General features: G+C 55.4%; 3 non-coding genes and 2 pseudogenes across 3 annotated transcripts; all 5 read left to right on the top strand.

Moving 5' to 3' along the window:
- Positions 1 to 2,729: 2,729 nt before the first annotated feature.
- On the top strand, positions 2,730 to 2,877 carry LOC115644210 (annotated as a pseudogene).
- A 2,358-nt stretch (positions 2,878 to 5,235) lies between these two features.
- On the top strand, positions 5,236 to 5,425 carry LOC115644218. Its single transcript, XR_003998462.1, has one exon. It is a non-coding gene; the product is annotated as a U2 spliceosomal RNA (small nuclear RNA).
- Positions 5,426 to 9,096: 3,671 nt separating this feature from the next.
- Positions 9,097 to 9,305, top strand: LOC115644211 (annotated as a pseudogene).
- A 6,328-nt stretch (positions 9,306 to 15,633) lies between these two features.
- On the top strand, positions 15,634 to 15,823 carry LOC115644216. The gene has a single exon (XR_003998460.1). It is a non-coding gene; the product is annotated as a U2 spliceosomal RNA (small nuclear RNA).
- A 3,664-nt stretch (positions 15,824 to 19,487) lies between these two features.
- Positions 19,488 to 19,681, top strand: LOC115644209. Its single transcript, XR_003998457.1, has one exon. It is a non-coding gene; the product is annotated as a U2 spliceosomal RNA (small nuclear RNA).
- Positions 19,682 to 20,125: the final 444 nt, after the last annotated feature.

Here is a 20,125-nt window from a genome sequence, read left to right on the forward strand (position 1 = left end):
CTCGCAACCCTGGGTTTAACAGGCCCATGCGCAAGCCCCTGAGCTATTCCTCCTGCCCCGCCGCGCTACGTTGACACTTGTTCGAGATCCCGGCTCCTGCTCCTTTGCAAGGGGCGTGCGTCTGCTCCGGGTTTTAAGCCTGCTAACCCAGCGGGGGGCCTATTGCCCTCTGGCTTCCCGCCCGGCTCCCTGTGCCATGCGCCTGGGCGCAGGGCCATCCTTTTGATTTAGGCAGCCCTAGGCGGGATTGTTAAACTGGTGCCCCTGTGCCTGTCTTGCTCTTAGCAACACAAACATAAGCTTACACTATTGGAAAGCTTGACACATGCATGTTATTAAAACCAGTTTAACGTGGTTCGGCACACTGGAATGCGGATGGACTAGCACTAAAGGAGTAGCACGCTAGAAAAAAATTCTGGTTTGACAGAAGGATGCAAATAATGTAATTTTTTTCATTTGTCAACATTTGATAGGAAATTGATAGGCAGGGGTCTTGAAAGAAGGATTTGTTTTTAATTAAAAGCAATCTTTCTGGCTTGTTTTGGCTGCAAAATCAGGAATAATGTCATCGGTTGACAAAGACAAAGTGATGTCTTGTTCGATTGCAAGAAACGCAAGACCAGTCAGGTGTTCCTGACTCCTTGTAGAGCGGAGATAGTTTTTAATGAGTTTTAGTTTGGAGAACCTCCATTCTCCTGATGCTACTGTGACAGGAATTGTCGGCAGAAGAGGAGTGGCAGTGTACACCTGAGGATATATGTCAACACGTTTGCTGGTATGAGTAAACCGTACAATGTCCATCATCGATGTTGCATGTGGCAACACGCATGACAGTATACGCAATTCTTCATACAGTTCAAGTCCATTTAAATCAAAACGATAGCCGTGCTTCAGGAGGCTTTCTAGTTCGGGGGTCCCCAGCGCGGTGCCCGTGGGTGCCATGGCGCCCGCAGGGGCCTCTCAGTGCACCTGCGTACTGGCCGGTGGACAAGCATCTGCTGACATGCCAGCGAAATTCGGCGGCATTTCGGCGGCGACGTCGCTGGATGACGCCGCTTGCTGCCGATAAGCGGCGTCATCCAGAGGCGTCGCCGCCGAATTTCGGCGGCATTTGGGCGGATGCTCGTCCACCGCCACGGGCCTTTGTCTGGCGGGCGCCAGAGGAAAAAGCTTGGCGACCACTGCTCTAGGTTCTTCCACTTTGTCATTAGTTGCTCTTGTTTTCCTATTTCGTTGAATGTAGTCCTGCTCAGCCGGCTACCGGCTGAGTGAATGGAACCCCAGGCCGACAGCGGGATGAGTGGCTCAGCCAGGGTCTCAGCCGCCGGCCTTCTCGGCCCGCTGCCAGCCTGGGCTTCCTTGGGGGTCCCCGGGCCAGCAGTGGGTGCTGAGTGGGGCCAGCGGCCAGGACCTCGGGTGGCAATGGGGCAGCCGCCGGAACCCCAGAGCAGCGGTGGGCTCAGCCGCTCAGCCTGCCACTGCGTGCCATCAAAAATCAGCTCGCGCGCCACCTTTTGCACCTGTGCCATAGGTTGCCGACCACTGCGCTATACATTAGTAAGGCGATGAGCAGATTGCAGTTTTTGGAGGGCTCTATTTAGCAGTAACAGGGCGGTAGGAAAGTCCGTCAACCTTTTTTGTTTCTCTGATGAAAACTGGCCCACTCCCTTCCCCGTACCAAACTTGTCGCAAATAATTGTCAACTTAACTTTCTGGTTTTGGCTAAGATAGTGATTTTTTTTCTTTTTTATTAAAAAAATATATATAGATTGAAATTGAATTCAGGATTGTTAGCAAGCATTTTTGGGGACCATCTTTGTAAAAAAACCCGACTAGCTAAATGGAAACACAGTACCGCTTTCATGCTTGGCTCGCCCCCCAGCCTGCTGGTCCAACAACTGCAGTGCCACTCGTATTCAGCTGCACTGAACCTCCAGGGACGGTGGACCTCCCTATGGGGAGAATATCGTGGCTGAAGAGCAGCGAAGAAAACTGGTGTTGTCTGTGTTACCATTTGGTTTGTACTGAGAGTATAGTTTCGAGTCATTTGTAACTCTTTCATGAGTCATTAGTTCCATCTTATTATTTGGCCTCTGAGTTGAAAGGCTGCTCTTGCAGATTTTACTTTGTCGTTCTTTGTAGGTGAGTTAAAGAGATGTTTTCTTAGTCTAGTCTGTGTGGGTACTTCATCCGCACTCCTTAATATGCCTTCCAGAATTAATTGCATGGTTTGGCTCATTCTTTCCCTCGTCGCCCCACAGAAGAGAAAATTTCCATCCTTTTCCCGTTGGGAAAATGCCACCCTCTTAACCCTAGGAAACAGTCTCTATAAATGTTTTGCCCAGACGAGGGCTAGTTCATAGGAGCAGAAGAGGAGGAAGGGTGTGGCCCTTTGAGTCCCATTTCTAGCGTGACTCGAGGAAAATAATTTTTAAAAAAGTGTCCGGGGCCGGTGCACGAGTGGCTCGGGGGCAGCAGGTCAGTAGGTGGGTTTTGTGCAGACCAGGAGTGTACAGGGAACTGTCTGTTTTTTTTCTTTTTTTCCTTTATTTTAACAGAACTGTGTGTCAGGAGTTCTTGCTTTGAATCCTTCCACTGGAGACATTTTCGGGAAGGGCGCCTCACTTAGAGTTACCTAGTTATGGTGTTCGTTGCGTGGCTGAGAGCTCGTCACGGTTAGGTAGAAAGCGTTGGGGGCAGGGGGTGTGCGCGCGGCGCAGAGCATCGGCATCGCTTCTCGGCTCTCTGTGAGCTAAGATCAAGTGTAGTATCTGTTCTTATCAGTTTAATATCTGATTATATCTTTATCTTTATCTATATCTTTAATATCTTTATTCCCACGACTGCCATCAGAGGGGTGCTATGAGCACAACTTCTTGCTCCAGACCGTCCTCCAGACGACCAGGAGGGCCCACAACCAGTGCGCAATAGCGTGGCTGGATCTGGCGAACGCCTTCGGGTCCATCCCCCACCATCACATCTTCAGCACCCTACGGGAGTTCGGGATGCCGGAGACCTTTCTCCGCCTAATCCGGGAACTCTACAAGGGCTGCAGCACCACCATCCGTTCGGTAGAAGGCGAAACCGCCGAGATCCCGATCCGCAGCGGCGTGAAGCAGGGCTGCCCCCTCAGCCCGATCATCTTCAGCCTCGCCATGGAGCCGCTCCTGCGGGCAATCTCCGACGGCACCGACGGCTTCGATCTACACGGTGAGAGAGTGAACGTGTTGGCCTACGCAGATGACCTAGTCCTGATCGCGGACGACCCCGAGAGGCTCCAGGGCATGCTCAACACCATCGGGAGAGTCGCAGAATGGACGGGACTCCGCTTTAATGCCAAAAAGTGCGCGTCCCTCCATGTCAACTGCAGCAAGAAGAACTCGGTGCAGGCTACGGACTTCCTCATCCAGGATGAATCCGTCGTCCCCCTGGCCGAGGGGCAGGCGTACCAACACCTCGGCACGCCGACGGGCTTCCGTGTCCGGCAGACCCCCGAGGACACCATCCAGGAAATCCTGCAGGACGCCGCCAGGATCGACGTTTCCCTGCTGGCTCCGTGGCAGAAAATCGATGCCCTCAACACGTTCCTGATCCCCCGCATCGCCTTCGTCCTGAGAGGATCCGCCGTGGCAAAGGTGCCCCTCAACAAGGCGGACAACGTCATCCGGCAACTGGTGAAGAAGTGGCTGTCCCTGCCCCAGAGAGCAAGCAACGAGCTGGTCTATATCGCTCACCGGCACGGTGGCGCCAACGTCCCCCGCATGGGAGACCTCTGCGATATCGCGGTCGTCACACACGCCTTTCGCCTCCTGACGTGCCCGGACGCCGTGGTAAAGAACGTCGCGACGACCGCCCTGCGCTCCGCCACCGCAAAGCGAATCGACAGAGCTGCCTCTGGCCAAGATATGGCCACCTTCCTGAGCGGCTCCATGGACGGTGACTTCGCCCGAGACAGAGGCGACATAGCCTCACTGTGGACCCGTGCCCGCAATGCCACGCGCCGACTGGGGAAACGACTAGGCTGCCGCTGGGTATGGAGCGAGGACCGACGGGAGCTGGGAGTCCTGATACCGCGAACTGAGACGGAGGGCACCGTCATCAGCCCTGGAGCCAGAGGCACGCTGGAGAGGTCACTGAAGGCCGCCGTACGCGCGCTCTACTTGGGCACGCTGAAGAAAAAACCAGACCAGGGCAAGGTTTTCGAGGTCACCAGCAAGTGGGACTCCAGCAACCACTTCCTCCACTCAGGCAGCTTCATCCGCTTCGCTGACTGGCGCTTCATACACCGCGCCAGACTAAACTGCGTCCCGCTCAACGGAGCCGTCCGCCACGGGAACCGAGACAAGCGCTGCAGGAAGTGCGGGTACGCCATGGAGACCCTGCCCCACGTCCTGTGCAGCTGCAAGCCCCACGCCAGAGCCTGGCAGCTGCGTCACAACGCCATCCAGGACCGTCTGGTAAAGGCCATCGCTCCGCACCTGGGAGAAAAAGTCACCAACCGCACCGTCCCTGGCACCGACAGCCCACTGCGCCCAGACATCGTCGTCACGGACGAGGCTCGAAAAAAGATCATCCTCGTTGATGTGACGGTTCCTTTCGAGAACAGGACCCTGGCCTTCCGCGAGGCCCGAGCCCGAAAGCTCGAAAAATACACCCCCTTGGCGGACACTCTGCGGTCAAAGGGCTACGAGGTCTATACCGACGCCCTGATTGTTGGGGCCCTGGGCGCCTGGGACCCTTGTAATGAACGCGTGCTTCGGGCCTGTGGGGTAGGCCGTCGCTACGCGCAGCTCATGAGACGCCTGATGGTCTCGGACACTATCAGATGGTCCAGAGACATCTACACGGAGCACGTCACCGGTCACCGCCAATACCAGGAGTAAGCGGGCGTGACTCCGTGCTCCCGAAGGGAGGAGGAGATTTTCACACTCCCCCGTTGGACTCTATCCCCTGAGCCCTGAACCCACCAAACCAAACTCCACTATGTGAGGGTCGCCCTATCCTCATCACCCAGCTCGCTCCTTTATTCCCACGACTGTCTGTAACCTATTTGTATGAGCGATGTACCCTCACTGCCTCCCGACTGTATCTTGATCTCACCCACCGTTCACCCCGCATTGGGGACATGACAGACTGTATATGGTATATGCTGCCCAATACCAAAATACTGACCCCTCCCCCATAGTCTGTATGATATCCCCGATGAAACAATAACTGCTGCTTTAAACTCTCTGTATCGTTTATTTTCAAATATTCACTAATAAACATTAAATCTGTTCTTATCAGTTTAATATCTGATATGTCCTTTATTTGAGGACTGTATATTAAATGGATTTTTGAAACAGGGGGTTGGAATAGGAGCTTGCTCTATCCACCCCATGCATTGACCTGGTATTGCAGTGCCTCCAGGAGCGGTGCCTTTCCTTCAGGGGAGAATCTTCTGGTTAAAGAAAGCAGGAAGAATTTTACTGTAAGAATGCCCCTTTCGGAGCAGACTTGTTCAAGTTGTGGAAATCAGCTTGGAAGCTCTTGTTCCTCTTTACAATAAACACTTCTTATGTTTTCTCGGGGTCTAATGTGTTGGTGAGGCTATGTGAGGTTCTCTGTCTTGCTAGAGGATTGTTGAAGGAGGTGGGATCCTTTTTTTCTGCAGCGAGTCTTTTCAACCATCAGTATGAGGGATGAAGGCTTTCCGGGCTGTTGGTTGATTCTTTGCAGAGGCAGAGGCAGAGGCAGAGAGGGCGCTGTTTAAAGCTGCTCCCGTGTATCAGGTCAGGTTAGCTGCAGCTCACCGGAACCCTGAGGATCTGAGGTGAGCTACTCTGTAGCAAAGGCAGACCAAGCAGCAGGTAGAATGCCGGCTGGCACCCCGGCTGCCAGATAGAATCTCAATGACCGAGAGACTTTTTCCGTTGGACCCTATGAACTGGGGCCGTAAGCTCACTGAAAGTTAAATCTCACCAAATGAGGGGTCAATCCAGCCTCATCATCGTATCCACTCGTTATACTCCACACCTGAACATAGCCGTCATATGAACAATCTACCCTCCTATCTCAGTGCCTGTCCGTTGACCCGTTAACCTTGTACTCCCAATCGGGGCTATTGCAGATTGATGTATTGTATTCCTCGCGCCACCTGATCTTCAGCCCAGTGTTGCACCCCCTCAGTAATCTGTAACGTTCTTCCCTGACCACCAGAAAGGTCTACACCTAAACTCTCTAGCGTACACTTCCCCACCCCCCTCTTTTCTTCAAACATCATCTTAGTGAAATCCGGGGCTGTCGGGGACCTCAGGAGGTCCAACCCCCTGCTCAGCACAGGACTGATCCCCCACTAAAGCCCCACCTGGCCCCCTCTGGGGTTGAACTCGCAACCCTGGGTTTAACAGGCCCATGCGCAAGCCCCTGAGCTATTCCTCCTGCCCCGCCCCGCTACGTTGACACTTGTTCGAGATCCCGGCTCCTGCTCCTTTGCAAGGGGCGTGCGTCTGCTCCGGGTTTTAAGCCTGCTAACCCAGCGGGGGGCCTATTGCCCTCTGGCTTCCCGCCCGGCTCCCTGTGCCATGCGCCTGGGCGCAGGGCCATCCTTTTGATTTAGGCAGCCCTAGGCGGGATTGTTAAACTGGTGCCCCTGTGCCTGTCTTGCTCTTAGCAACACAAACATAAGCTTACACTATTGGAAAGCTTGACACATGCATGTTATTAAAACCAGTTTAACGTGGTTCGGCACACTGGAATGCGGATGGACTAGCACTAAAGGAGTAGCACGCTAGAAAAAAATTCTGGTTTGACAGAAGGATGCAAATAATGTAATTTTTTTCATTTGTCAACATTTGATAGGAAATTGATAGGCAGGGGTCTTGAAAGAAGGATTTGTTTTTAATTAAAAGCAATCTTTCTGGCTTGTTTTGGCTGCAAAATCAGGAATAATGTCATCGGTTGACAAAGACAAAGTGATGTCTTGTTCGATTGCAAGAAACGCAAGACCAGTCAGGTGTTCCTGACTCCTTGTAGAGCGGAGATAGTTTTTAATGAGTTTTAGTTTGGAGAACCTCCATTCTCCTGATGCTACTGTGACAGGAATTGTCGGCAGAAGAGGAGTGGCAGTGTACACCTGAGGATATATGTCAACACGTTTGCTGGTATGAGTAAACCGTACAATGTCCATCATCGATTTTGCATGTGGCAACACGCATGACAGTATACGCAATTCTTCATACAGTTCAAGTCCATTTAAATCAAAACGATAGCCGTGCTTCAGGAGGCTTTCTAGTTCGGGGGTCCCCAGCGCGGTGCCCGTGGGTGCCATGGCGCCCGCAGGGGCCTCTCAGTGCACCTGCGTACTGGCCGGTGGACAAGCATCTGCTGACATGCCAGCGAAATTCGGCGGCATTTCGGCGGCGACGTCGCTGGATGACGCCGCTTGCTGCCGATAAGCGGCGTCATCCAGAGGCGTCGCCGCCGAATTTCGGCGGCATTTGGGCGGATGCTCGTCCACCGCCACGGGCCTTTGTCTGGCGGGCGCCAGAGGAAAAAGCTTGGCGACCACTGCTCTAGGTTCTTCCACTTTGTCATTAGTTGCTCTTGTTTTCCTATTTCGTTGAATGTAGTCCTGCTCAGCCGGCTACCGGCTGAGTGAATGGAACCCCAGGCCGACAGCGGGATGAGTGGCTCAGCCAGGGTCTCAGCCGCCGGCCTTCTCGGCCCGCTGCCAGCCTGGGCTTCCTTGGGGGTCCCCGGGCCAGCAGTGGGTGCTGAGTGGGGCCAGCGGCCAGGACCTCGGGTGGCAATGGGGCAGCCGCCGGAACCCCAGAGCAGCGGTGGGCTCAGCCGCTCAGCCTGCCACTGCGTGCCATCAAAAATCAGCTCGCGCGCCACCTTTTGCACCTGTGCCATAGGTTGCCGACCACTGCGCTATACATTAGTAAGGCGATGAGCAGATTGCAGTTTTTGGAGGGCTCTATTTAGCAGTAACAGGGCGATAGGAAAGTCCGTCAACCTTTTTTGTTTCTCTGATGAAAACTGGCCCACTCCCTTCCCCGTACCAAACTTGTCGCAAACAATTGTCAACTTAACTTTCTGGTTTTGGCTAAGATAGTGATTTTTTTTCTTTTTTATTAAAAAAATATATATAGATTGAAATTGAATTCAGGATTGTTAGCAAGCATTTTTGGGGACCATCTTTGTAAAAAAAACCCGACTAGCTAAATGGAAACACAGTACCGCTTTCATGCTTGGCTCGCCCCCCAGCCTGCTGGTCCAACAACTGCAGTGCCACTCGTATTCAGCTGCACTGAACCTCCAGGGACGGTGGACCTCCCTATGGGGAGAATATCGTGGCTGAAGAGCAGCGAAGAAAACTGGTGTTGTCTGTGTTACCATTTGGTTTGTACTGAGAGTATAGTTTCGAGTCATTTGTAACTCTTTCATGAGTCATTAGTTCCATCTTATTATTTGGCCTCTGAGTTGAAAGGCTGCTCTTGCAGATTTTACTTTGTCGTTCTTTGTAGGTGAGTTAAAGAGATGTTTTCTTAGTCTAGTCTGTGTGGGTACTTCATCCGCACTCCTTAATATGCCTTCCAGAATTAATTGCATGGTTTGGCTCATTCTTTCCCTCGTCGCCCCACAGAAGAGAAAATTTCCATCCTTTTCCCGTTGGGAAAATGCCACCCTCTTAACCCTAGGAAACAGTCTCTATAAATGTTTTGCCCAGACGAGGGCTAGTTCATAGGAGCAGAAGAGGAGGAAGGGTGTGGCCCTTTGAGTCCCATTTCTAGCGTGACTCGAGGAAAATAATTTTTAAAAAAGTGTCCGGGGCCGGTGCACGAGCGGCTCGGGGGCAGCAGGTCAGTAGGTGGGTTTTGTGCAGACCAGGAGTGTACAGGGAACTGTCTTTTTTTTTCTTTTTTTCCTTTATTTTAACAGAATTGTGTGTCAGGAGTTCTTGCTTTGAATCCTTCCACTGGAGTCATTTTCGGGAAGGGCGCCTCACTTAGAGTTACCTAGTTATGGTGTTCGTTGCGTGGCTGAGAGCTCGTCACGGTTAGGTAGAAAGCGTTGGGGGCAGGGGGTGTGCGCGCGGCGCAGAGCATCGGCATCGCTTCTCGGCTCTCTGTGAGCTAAGATCAAGTGTAGTATCTGTTCTTATCAGTTTAATTCTGTTTAATGGACACTTGCACACCCCTGTCTTGAGGATGGAGTCTCCTGCAGCTATTTTTGAAAAGATTGATGCTGCTCTAGAGATTTATTCTTCTTCTGAGACTGCTTTGCATACTGATACAGCTGATTTGCATATGCACTGTTCTGATGCTACTTTGGAAGAAAATTTTCATTCTCTTTCTTCTACAGCCGCAGTATCGCGGATAGCTGCTGTTCCTGCACACTCCAGTATTAGGAAAACCCAGCAAAAGCCTGCTCCAAAGACCCAGGCTAACAGCAAGGATGGCAACACCAAAAGCCAGCGGAAAAAAAACCCCATTGGACACGTCTTCTGGAAAAATCAGCAGCAGAAAACCAGCTCTTCGAGACCCCATTCCCAGGAGGAAGGAGGTTTCTACAGCTTCCCTGAGGAGGGGCACCAGAAGAACCTCACCCGCTCCTCCCGTCCAGGATACTGAACACCGGCCTACTGCTCCTGAAACGGACGATGCTGGAAAAGTCCCCGCGAGGATCCAGGCCCAGGATGCTTATCATCCCCCCGCTGGGAAGAATGCTGATGGAGGAGCCCCCCCATCGACCAAGGACCAGGACTCTGATGGCCCCCCCGCTGGGAAGGATGCTGCCAGAGGAGCCCCCGCAACAACTGAGGACCAAGACGCTGCTCAGAGCCCCACCTGGAGGGATGACCAGCAGCTACAGGGAGCCTACCTGCCTATACACCTACCCTGGGAAGACTCGTCTACGGAGCACCAGCAGCTGCAGAGAGACTACCCCCCGCTGCCGGAGGAGGAGACCCCCACTAACCAACTGCTGCCTGGATCGAGTAAGTGCCCCACTACACCCCAGCCCCTGGCCCCCTGGGAGGTCCCCTGCCCAGCCCCGCTACGGGGGGATCCCTGCCCTGAGCCGCTGCTGCGGGCGCTACCTGGGGATTCCCACGGTGTGGAGATGCCGAGGAGTCCCTGCCCCACACGGCTGCTGCCCACGGGGAGTCTCCACCTTCCGCCCCAACGGTGCAGCGGGCAGCTGCTGCCCGAGCCGCCGGGGAATCCCGGCCCGACTCTCTGCCTGCCACTGCTCGGGCGACCCGGGGAACCCTGCAGCACGCCACCGAGGTCGCCCGGCAGCTCCTGTCCCGCGGCCATATGGCCGCTCCCGGGGGGGCCCTGCGGCATGCCCCGGCTGCCGGTCACCGAGCCGCCGGGGGACTCCTGCCCCGCTCCCCGGCCGCTGCCGCCGGAGCTGCCGGTGAACTCCGGCCCCGCGCCCGGGCTGCCTCTCTCTGGGCAGCCCGGCGAACCCCGTGGCGCGCTCCTGCCGCCGCTGTTTGGGGTGCCGGGGGGCCCATGCCCTGCGCCCCGGCTGCTCCCTCCCAAGCTGCTGGGAGACCCCGACCCCGCACCTCACCTGCTGCTGCCTGAGCAGCCCGGGGAGCCCTGTGGCGCGCCTCTGCAGCCGCCGCTCTGGTCCCCGGGGGACTCCTGTCCTGCGCCCAGACTGCCGCCTGAGCAGACTGAGGAGCCCCACCATGTGCTCCGGCCACTAACGCCTGAGCCGCTGGGGGATCCCCTCCCCATGGCCCCGCAGCAGGTACAGCCTGGGGAGCCCTGCTATATGCTCTGGCCCCTGCACCTGGAGCGGCCCGGGAGCTCTTCCCCGTGTCCCGAGTACCGCTGCCAGAGGAGCCCCGTGGCACACTCCTGCCGCCCCTGCTCTGGCCGCGGGGGGATCCCTGGCTGCCGTGCCCCGAGCCGCCAGGGGAGCCCTGTGGCGCGCCCTGGCCGCAGCTGCCCGGTCCGCCGGGGGACCCTCGTCCGGGACCCCTGCCGCCGCGACTCGCGGCGCCTGGAGAGCCCCTTGATGTTTTTCAGACATCAGAAGTGCGCCCCTCCACGACCACGCCGCTCCAGATCCCACAAGACCTCCCCGCCGCCCACCGGCCACCCCAACCGCCAAGAGACGCCTCCCCCGTCCTCCTGCGCTCGCCGATCACGCCCCCCGCACCCCAGCAGCCACGAGATGACTCCCCTGCTCCACTGCGGTCGCCGGACACACCTACTGCACCCCAGCACCTCACGCCGCCGAGGAGTAAATCCCCCGACCCGCTACAGGACACCTGCACCCCCCAGGAACTCCAGCCTCCGGGGGGAATCCTCAATGTTCCTGAGACTCAGCTACCACCGAAGGACGCCGCCCCCCTCGCCAGCTGTGCGCCAGAAAATGACCAGGAAGGCCCCAACACCCCACAAGATGGCTGCTTCGCCCCAGACACCGTCTACCTCCAGTACCCCCTCACTGCAGATGCGCTCATCTGCCCCATCTGCCTGCCGCCTCGACGCTTTCAACTCCTCGGAGGAGTCACCAGACACCTGAAGAGGTGCCACGGCCAGTCCATCGCCTTCAGCTGTGCGCGCTGCAGCCTGCCCTTCGAGTGTCAGAGGAAATGCAAGGCGCACCAGGCCAGCTGTACGAAAGCCAGCAAAAAGACGACTCCGGTCCTCCGCCATCCTGCGCCCCAGCCTGCTGCTCCTGTGCCGAAAAGAAGCAGAGCGACCATGCTGACCGCTGCCCAGAAGCCCACCCCAGCCCCCGAGCCAGCGGACCAGAACCCTGCCACCGGAACGACAAATGCTGCAATGGGAAGCGTTGACCGAGCTCCTACCAACAGGGGTCCTGTCACCTCCTCCCAGGTCGCCCGGAAGATCTCCGAACTGAGGCACCTAAGTGCCCCCTCCAACCTACACGAACCCGTCCCAAGAAGGGCCAGTGCTCCACCACGCGTGGCCATCCGAAACCCCACCCCTAGAGGCACCAATACTGGCTCCCGGCCCGCCCTCCGAGCTCCAGCCACAAGGGGCGCCAACGCAACTCCTCAGCCCACCCTACGAACTCCACCTGGCCGGGGGACAGGGGCCACCCCCCAGACCGCCCCACGTACTGTTAACATCGGAGACCCCACCGCTACGACCGGACCACAGCCCCAGACCCCCACCGCCAGAGAGTCCGACGCGGCCCCTACGGGCACCAGCCCACTCTCTGCCAACAGAAGACCACCCACTCCCACAGCGACCCCCCGGGCGAGGACCACACGCGAAAGACCGGACGCTGACGCTGCACCCGCCGAACCAAGCCGGGCTCCACCAACCAACAATGCCACTACTCCACCGACGGCTATGCCTCGGGGACCAACCGAAAGATCCCCTGAGCTGCAAGGGAGACGACCCGCCGGCCAAACCGCGAACCCACTACCCGCGCGGACCGAAGAACCAGAGGACCGGCAGCCGACGATTAGGCCAGCCACGCCCTGGCAGGCTGCCTGGATCGAGAAGCTCCGAGCGACAGCCTCGTTTGAAGAATTCGACCAGCTCATCAATGAGCTCACCTGCGAGCTCTCCACAGAGATCGTCTCCAAGAGGACGCCAAACCAGGAGGCCGCACGGCCTACCTCCAGAAGGCCAGCCCCAAACCACGACGCCACCACCCGAGGAGCTGGACGAAGAAACTCCAGCCGCCGCTACGACCCGGCAGCAGCCTCCCAGATCCAGAAGCTGTACAGAACCAACCGCCTCAAGGCCATGAGAAAGGTCCTCGACGGTCCCTCATCCTACTGCACGATCCCGCCCGAGCGCCTATACCGCTACTTCCTGGAAGTATTCGCTGACAAGCCCAGGAACGACGTGCAGCGCCCAGAGTGCCTTCACCCGCTGCCCCGCATCACCAATGCAGATGGCCTAGAGGCTGATTTCACGCCCAAAGAGGTGATGGCCAGGCTCTCCAGGACCAAAAACACTGCGCCCGGAAAAGATGGCATCCCCTACAGCCTCCTCAAAAAGCGGGACCCCGGCTGCCATGTGCTCTCCGGCATCTTTAACCTATGCCGGTGCTTTGGCCGGCCACCCACCTCCTGGAAGAAGGCCATGACGGTCCTGATCTACAAGAAGGGTGAGCGAGACGACCCCAGCAACTGGAGACCCATCTCCCTCTGCTCTACAATGTACAAGCTATACGCCAGCTGCCTGGCAGCCAGAATCACGGAGTGGGCGACGACCGGGGGAGCCATCAGCCCGGCCCAGAAGGGCTTCATGCCATCAGAGGGGTGCTATGAACACAACTTCCTGCTCCAGACCGTCCTCCAGACGACCAGAAGGGCCCACAACCAGTGCGCAATAGCGTGGCTGGATCTGGCCAACGCCTTCGGGTCCATCCCCCACCATCACATCTTCAGCACCCTACGGGAGTTCGGGATGCCGGAGACCTTCCTCCGCCTGATCCGGGAACTCTACAAGGGCTGCAGCACCACCATCCGCTCGGTAGAAGGCGAAACCGCCGAGATCCCGATCCGCAGCGGCGTGAAGCAGGGCTGCCCCCTCAGCCCGATCATCTTCAGCCTCGCCATGGAGCCGCTCCTGCGGGCAATCTCCGACGGCGCCGACGGCTTCGACCTACACGGCGAGAGAGTGAACGTGTTGGCCTACGCAGATGACCTAGTCCTGATTGCGGACGACCCCGAGAGGCTCCAGGGCATGCTCAACACCATCGGGAGAGTCGCAGAATGGACGGGACTCCGCTTTAACGCCAAAAAGTGCGCGTCCCTCCATGTCAACTGCAGCAAGAAGAACTCGGTGCAGGCTACGGACTTCCTCATCCAGGGTGAATCCGTCGTCCCCCTGGCCGAGGGGCAGGCGTACCAACACCTCGGCACGCCGACGGGCTTCCGTGTCTGGCAGACCCCCGAGGACACCATCCAGGAAATCCTGCAGGACGCCGCCAGGATCGACGTTTCCCTGCTGGCTCCGTGGCAGAAAATCGATGCCCTCAACACGTTCCTGATCCCCCGCATCGCCTTTGTCCTGAGAGGATCTGCCGTGGCAAAGGTGCCCCTCAACAAGGCGGACAATGTCATCCGGCAACTGGTGAAGAAGTGGCTGTCCCTGCCCCAGAGAGCAAGCAACGAGCTGGTCTATATCGCTCACCGGCACGGTGGCGCCAACGTCCCCCGCATGGGAGACCTCTGCGATATCACGGTCGTCACACACGCCTTTCGCCTCCTGACGTGCCCGGACGCCGTGGTAAAGAAAGTCGCGACGACCGCCCTGTGCTCCGCCACCGCAAAGCGAATCGACAGAGCTGCCTCTGGCCAAGATATGGCCACCTTCCTGAGCGGCTCCATGGACGGTGACTTCGCCCGAGACAGAGGCGACATAGCCTCACTGTGGACCCGTGCCCGCAATGCCACGCGCCGACTGGGGAAACGACTAGGCTGCCGCTGGGTATGGAGCGAGGACCGACGGGAGCTGGGAGTCCTGATACCGCGGACCGAGACGGAGGACACCGTCATCAGCCCTGGAGCCAGAGGCACGCTGGAGAGGTCACTGAAGGCCGCCGTACGCGCGCTCTACTTGGGCACGCTGAAGAAAAAACCAGACCAGGGCAAGGTTTACGAGGTCACCAGCAAGTGGGACTCCAGCAACCACTTCCTCCACTCAGGCAGCTTCATCCGCTTCGCTGACTGGCGCTTCATACACCGCGCCCGACTAAACTGCGTCCCGCTTAACGGAGCTGTCCGCCACGGGACCCGAGACAAGCGCTGCAGGAAGTGCGGGTACGCCATGGAGACCCTGCCCCACGTCCTGTGCAGCTGCAAGCCCCACGCCAGAGCCTGGCAGCTGCGTCACAACGCCATCCAGGACCGTCTGGTAAAGGCCATCGCTCCGCACCTGGGAGAAAAAGTCACCAACCGCACCGTCCCTGGCACCGACAGCCCACTGCGCCCAGACATCGTCGTCACGGACGAGGCTCGAAAAAAGATCATCCTCGTTGATGTGACGGTTCCTTTCGAGAACAGGACCCTGGCCTTCCGCGAGGCCCGAGCCCGAAAGCTCGAAAAATACACCCCCTTGGCGGACACTCTGCGGTCAAAGGGCTACGAGGTCTATACCGACGCCCTGATTGTTGGGGCCCTGGGCGCCTGGGACCCTTGTAATGAACGTGTGCTTCGGGCCTGTGGGGTAGGCCGTCGCTACGCACAGCTCATGAGACGCCTGATGGTCTCGGACACTATCAGATGGTCCAGAGACATCTACACGGAGCACGTCACCGGTCACCGCCAATACCAGGAGTAAGCGGGCGTGACTCCGTGCTCCCAAAGGGGGGAGGAGATTTTCACACTCCCCCGTTGGACTCTATCCCCTGAGCCCTGAACCCACCAAACCAAACTCCACTATGTGAGGGTCACCCTATCCTCATCACCCAGCTCGCTCCTTTATTGCCACGACTGTCTGTAACCTATTTGTATGAGCGATGTACCCTCACTGCCTCCCGACTGTATCTTGATCTCACCCACCGTTCATCCCGCATTGGGGACATGACAGACTGTATATGGTATATGCTGCCCAATACCAAAATACTGACCCCTCCCCCATAGTCTGTATGATATCCCCGATGAAACAATAACTGCTGCTTTAAACTCTCTGTATCGTTTATTTTCAAATATTCACTAATAAACATTAAATCTGTTCTTATCAGTTTAATATCTGATATGTCCTTTATTTGAGGACTATATATTAAATGGATTTTTGAAACAGGGGGTTGGAATAGGAGCTTGCTCTATCCACCCCATGCATTGGCCTGGTATTGCAGTGCCTCCAGGAGCGGTGCCTCTCCTTCTGGGGAGAATCTTCTGGTTAAAGAAAGCAGGAAGAATTTTACTGTAAGAATGCCCCTTTCGGAGCAGACTTGTTCAAGTTGTGGAAATCAGGTTGGAAGCTCTTGTCCCTCTTTACAATAAACACTTCTTATGTTTTCTCGGGGTCTAATGTGTTGGTGAGGCTATGTGAGGTTCTCTGTCTTGCTAGAGGATTGTTGAAGGAGCTGGGATCCTTTTTTTCTGCAGCGAGTCTTTTCAACCGTTAGTATGAGGGATGAAGGCTTTCCGGGCTGTTGGTTGATTCTTTGCAGAGACAGAGGCAGAGAGGGCGCTGTTTAAAGCTGCTCCCGTGTATCAGGTCAGGTTAGCTGCAGCTCACCGGAACCCTGAGGATCTGAGGTGAGCTACTCTGTAGCAAAGGCAGACCAAGCAGCAGGTAGAATGCCGGCTGGCACCCCGGCTGCCAGATAGAATCTCAATGACCGAGAGACTTTTTCCGTTGGACCGTATGAACTGGGGCCGTAAGCTCACTGAAAGTTAAATCTCACCAAATGAGGGGTCAATCCAGCCTCATCATCGTATCCACTCGTTATACTCCACACCTGAACATAGCCGTCATATGAACAATTTACCCTCCTATCTCAGTGCCTGTCCGTTGACCCGTTAACCTTGTACTCCCAATCGGGGCTATTGCAGATTGATGTATTGTATTCCTCGCGCCACCTGATCTTCAGCCCAGTGTTGCACCCCCTCAGTAATCTGTAACGTTATTCCCTGACCACCAGAAAGGTCTACACCTAAACTCTCTAGCGTACACTTCCCCACCCCCCTCTTTTCTTCAGACATCATCTTAGTGAAATCCGGGGCTGTCGGGGACCTCAGGAGGTCCAACCCCCTGCTCAGCACAGGACTGATCCCCCACTAAAGCCCCACCTGCTCCCCTCTTGGGTTGAACTCGCAACCCTGGGTTTAACAGGCCCATGCGCAAGCCCCTGAGCTATTCCTCCTGCCCCGCCCCGCTACGTTGACACTTGTTCGAGATCCCGGCTCCTGCTCCTTTGCAAGGGGCGTGCGTCTGCTCCGGGTTTTAAGCCTGCTAACCCAGCGGGGGGCCTATTGCCCTCTGGCTTCCCGCCCGGCTCCCTGTGCCATGCGCCTGGGCGCAGGGCCATCCTTTTGATTTAGGCAGCCCTAGGCGGGATTGTTAAACTGGTGCCCCTGTGCCTGTCTTGCTCTTAGCAACACAAACATAAGCTTACACTATTGGAAAGCTTGACACACGCATGTTATTAAAACCAGTTTAACGTGGTTCGGCACACTGGAATGCGGATGGACTAGCACTAAAGGAGTAGCACGCTAGAAAAAATTTCTGGTTTGACAGAAGGATGCAAATAATGTAATTTTTTTCATTTGTCAACATTTGATAGGAAATTGATAGGCAGGGGTCTTGAAAGAAGGATTTGTTTTTAATTAAAAGCAATCTTTCTGGCTTGTTTTGGCTGCAAAATCAGGAATAATGTCATCGGTTGACAAAGACAAAGTGATGTCTTGTTCGATTGCAAGAAACGCAAGACCAGTCAGGTGTTCCTGACTCCTTGTAGAGCGGAGATAGTTTTTAATGAGTTTTAGTTTGGAGAACCTCCATTCTCCTGATGCTACTGTGACAGGAATTGTCGGCAGAAGAGGAGTGGCAGTGTACACCTGAGGATATATGTCAACACGTTTGCTGGTATGAGTAAACCGTACAATGTCCATCATCGATGTTGCATGTGGCAACACGCATGACAGTATACGCAATTCTTCATACAGTTCAAGTCCATTTAAATCAAAACGATAGCCGTGCTTCAGGAGGCTTTCTAGTTCGGGGGTCCCCAGCGCGGTGCCCGTGGGTGCCATGGCGCCCGCAGGGGCCTCTCAGTGCACCTGCGTACTGGCCGGTGGACAAGCATCTGCTGACATGCCAGCGAAATTCGGCGGCATTTCGGCGGCGACGTCGCTGGATGACGCCGCTTGCTGCCGATAAGCGGCGTCATCCAGAGGCGTCGCCGCCGAATTTCGGCGGCATTTGGGCGGATGCTCGTCCACCGCCACGGGCCTTTGTCTGGCGGGCGCCAGAGGAAAAAGCTTGGCGACCACTGCTCTAGGTTCTTCCACTTTGTCATTAGTTGCTCTTGTTTTCCTATTTCGTTGAATGTAGTCCTGCTCAGCCGGCTACCGGCTGAGTGAATGGAACCCCAGGCCGACAGCGGGATGAGTGGCTCAGCCAGGGTCTCAGCCGCCGGCCTTCTCGGCCCGCTGCCAGCCTGGGCTTCCTTGGGGGTCCCCGGGCCAGCAGTGGGTGCTGAGTGGGGCCAGCGGCCAGGACCTCGGGTGGCAATGGGGCAGCCGCCGGAACCCCAGAGCAGCGGTGGGCTCAGCCGCTCAGCCTGCCACTGCGTGCCATCAAAAATCAGCTCGCGCGCCACCTTTTGCACCTGTGCCATAGGTTGCCGACCACTGCGCTATACATTAGTAAGGCGATGAGCAGATTGCAGTTTTTGGAGGGCTCTATTTAGCAGTAACAGGGCGGTAGGAAAGTCCGTCAACCTTTTTTGTTTCTCTGATGAAAACTGGCCCACTCCCTTCCCCGTACCAAACTTGTCGCAAATAATTGTCAACTTAACTTTCTGGTTTTGGCTAAGATAGTGATTTTTTTTCTTTTTTATTAAAAAAATATATATAGATTGAAATTGAATTCAGGATTGTTAGCAAGCATTTTTGGGGACCATCTTTGTAAAAAAACCCGACTAGCTAAATGGAAACACAGTACCGCTTTCATGCTTGGCTCGCCCCCCAGCCTGCTGGTCCAACAACTGCAGTGCCACTCGTATTCAGCTGCACTGAACCTCCAGGGACGGTGGACCTCCCTATGGGGAGAATATCGTGGCTGAAGAGCAGCGAAGAAAACTGGTGTTGTCTGTGTTACCATTTGGTTTGTACTGAGAGTATAGTTTCGAGTCATTTGTAACTCTTTCATGAGTCATTATTTCCATCTTATTATTTGGCCTCTGAGTTGAAAGGCTGCTCTTGCAGATTTTACTTTGTCGTTCTTTGTAGGTGAGTTAAAGAGATGTTTTCTTAGTCTAGTCTGTGTGGGTACTTCATCCGCACTCCTTAATATGCCTTCCAGAATTAATTGCATGGTTTGGCTCATTCTTTCCCTCGTCGCCCCACAGAAGAGAAAATTTCCATCCTTTTCCCGTTGGGAAAATGCCACCCTCTTAACCCTAGGAAACAGTCTCTATAAATGTTTTGCCCAGACGAGGGCTAGTTCATAGGAGCAGAAGAGGAGGAAGGGTGTGGCCCTTTGAGTCCCATTTCTAGCGTGACTCGAGGAAAATAATTTTTAAAAAAGTGTCCGGGGCCGGTGCACGAGCGGCTCGGGGGCAGCAGGTCAGTAGGTGGGTTTTGTGCAGACCAGGAGTGTACAGGGAACTGTCTTTTTTTTTCTTTTTTTCCTTTATTTTAACAGAATTGTGTGTCAGGAGTTCTTGCTTTGAATCCTTCCACTGGAGTCATTTTCGGGAAGGGCGCCTCACTTAGAGTTACCTAGTTATGGTGTTCGTTGCGTGGCTGAGAGCTCGTCACGGTTAGGTAGAAAGCGTTGGGGGCAGGGGGTGTGCGCGCGGCGCAGAGCATCGGCATCGCTTCTCGGCTCTCTGTGAGCTAAGATCAAGTGTAGTATCTGTTCTTATCAGTTTAATATCTGATATGTCCTTTATTTGAGGACTATATATTAAATGGATTTTTGAAACAGGGGGTTGGAATAGGAGCTTGCTCTATCCACCCCATGCATTGGCCTGGTATTGCAGTGCCTCCAGGAGCGGTGCCTCTCCTTCTGGGGAGAATCTTCTGGTTAAAGAAAGCAGGAAGAATTTTACTGTAAGAATGCCCCTTTCGGAGCAGACTTGTTCAAGTTGTGGAAATCAGGTTGGAAGCTCTTGTCCCTCTTTACAATAAACACTTCTTATGTTTTCTCGGGGTCTAATGTGTTGGTGAGGCTATGTGAGGTTCTCTGTCTTGCTAGAGGATTGTTGAAGGAGCTGGGATCCTTTTTTTCTGCAGCGAGTCTTTTCAACCGTTAGTATGAGGGATGAAGGCTTTCCGGGCTGTTGGTTGATTCTTTGCAGAGACAGAGGCAGAGAGGGCGCTGTTTAAAGCTGCTCCCGTGTATCAGGTCAGGTTAGCTGCAGCTCACCGGAACCCTGAGGATCTGAGGTGAGCTACTCTGTAGCAAAGGCAGACCAAGCAGCAGGTAGAATGCCGGCTGGCACCCCGGCT

The sequence above is a fragment of the Gopherus evgoodei genome, unplaced genomic scaffold (genome assembly GCF_007399415.2).
Source record: "Gopherus evgoodei ecotype Sinaloan lineage unplaced genomic scaffold, rGopEvg1_v1.p scaffold_97_arrow_ctg1, whole genome shotgun sequence".
In the NCBI taxonomy this organism is placed as follows: domain Eukaryota; kingdom Metazoa; phylum Chordata; order Testudines; family Testudinidae; genus Gopherus; species Gopherus evgoodei.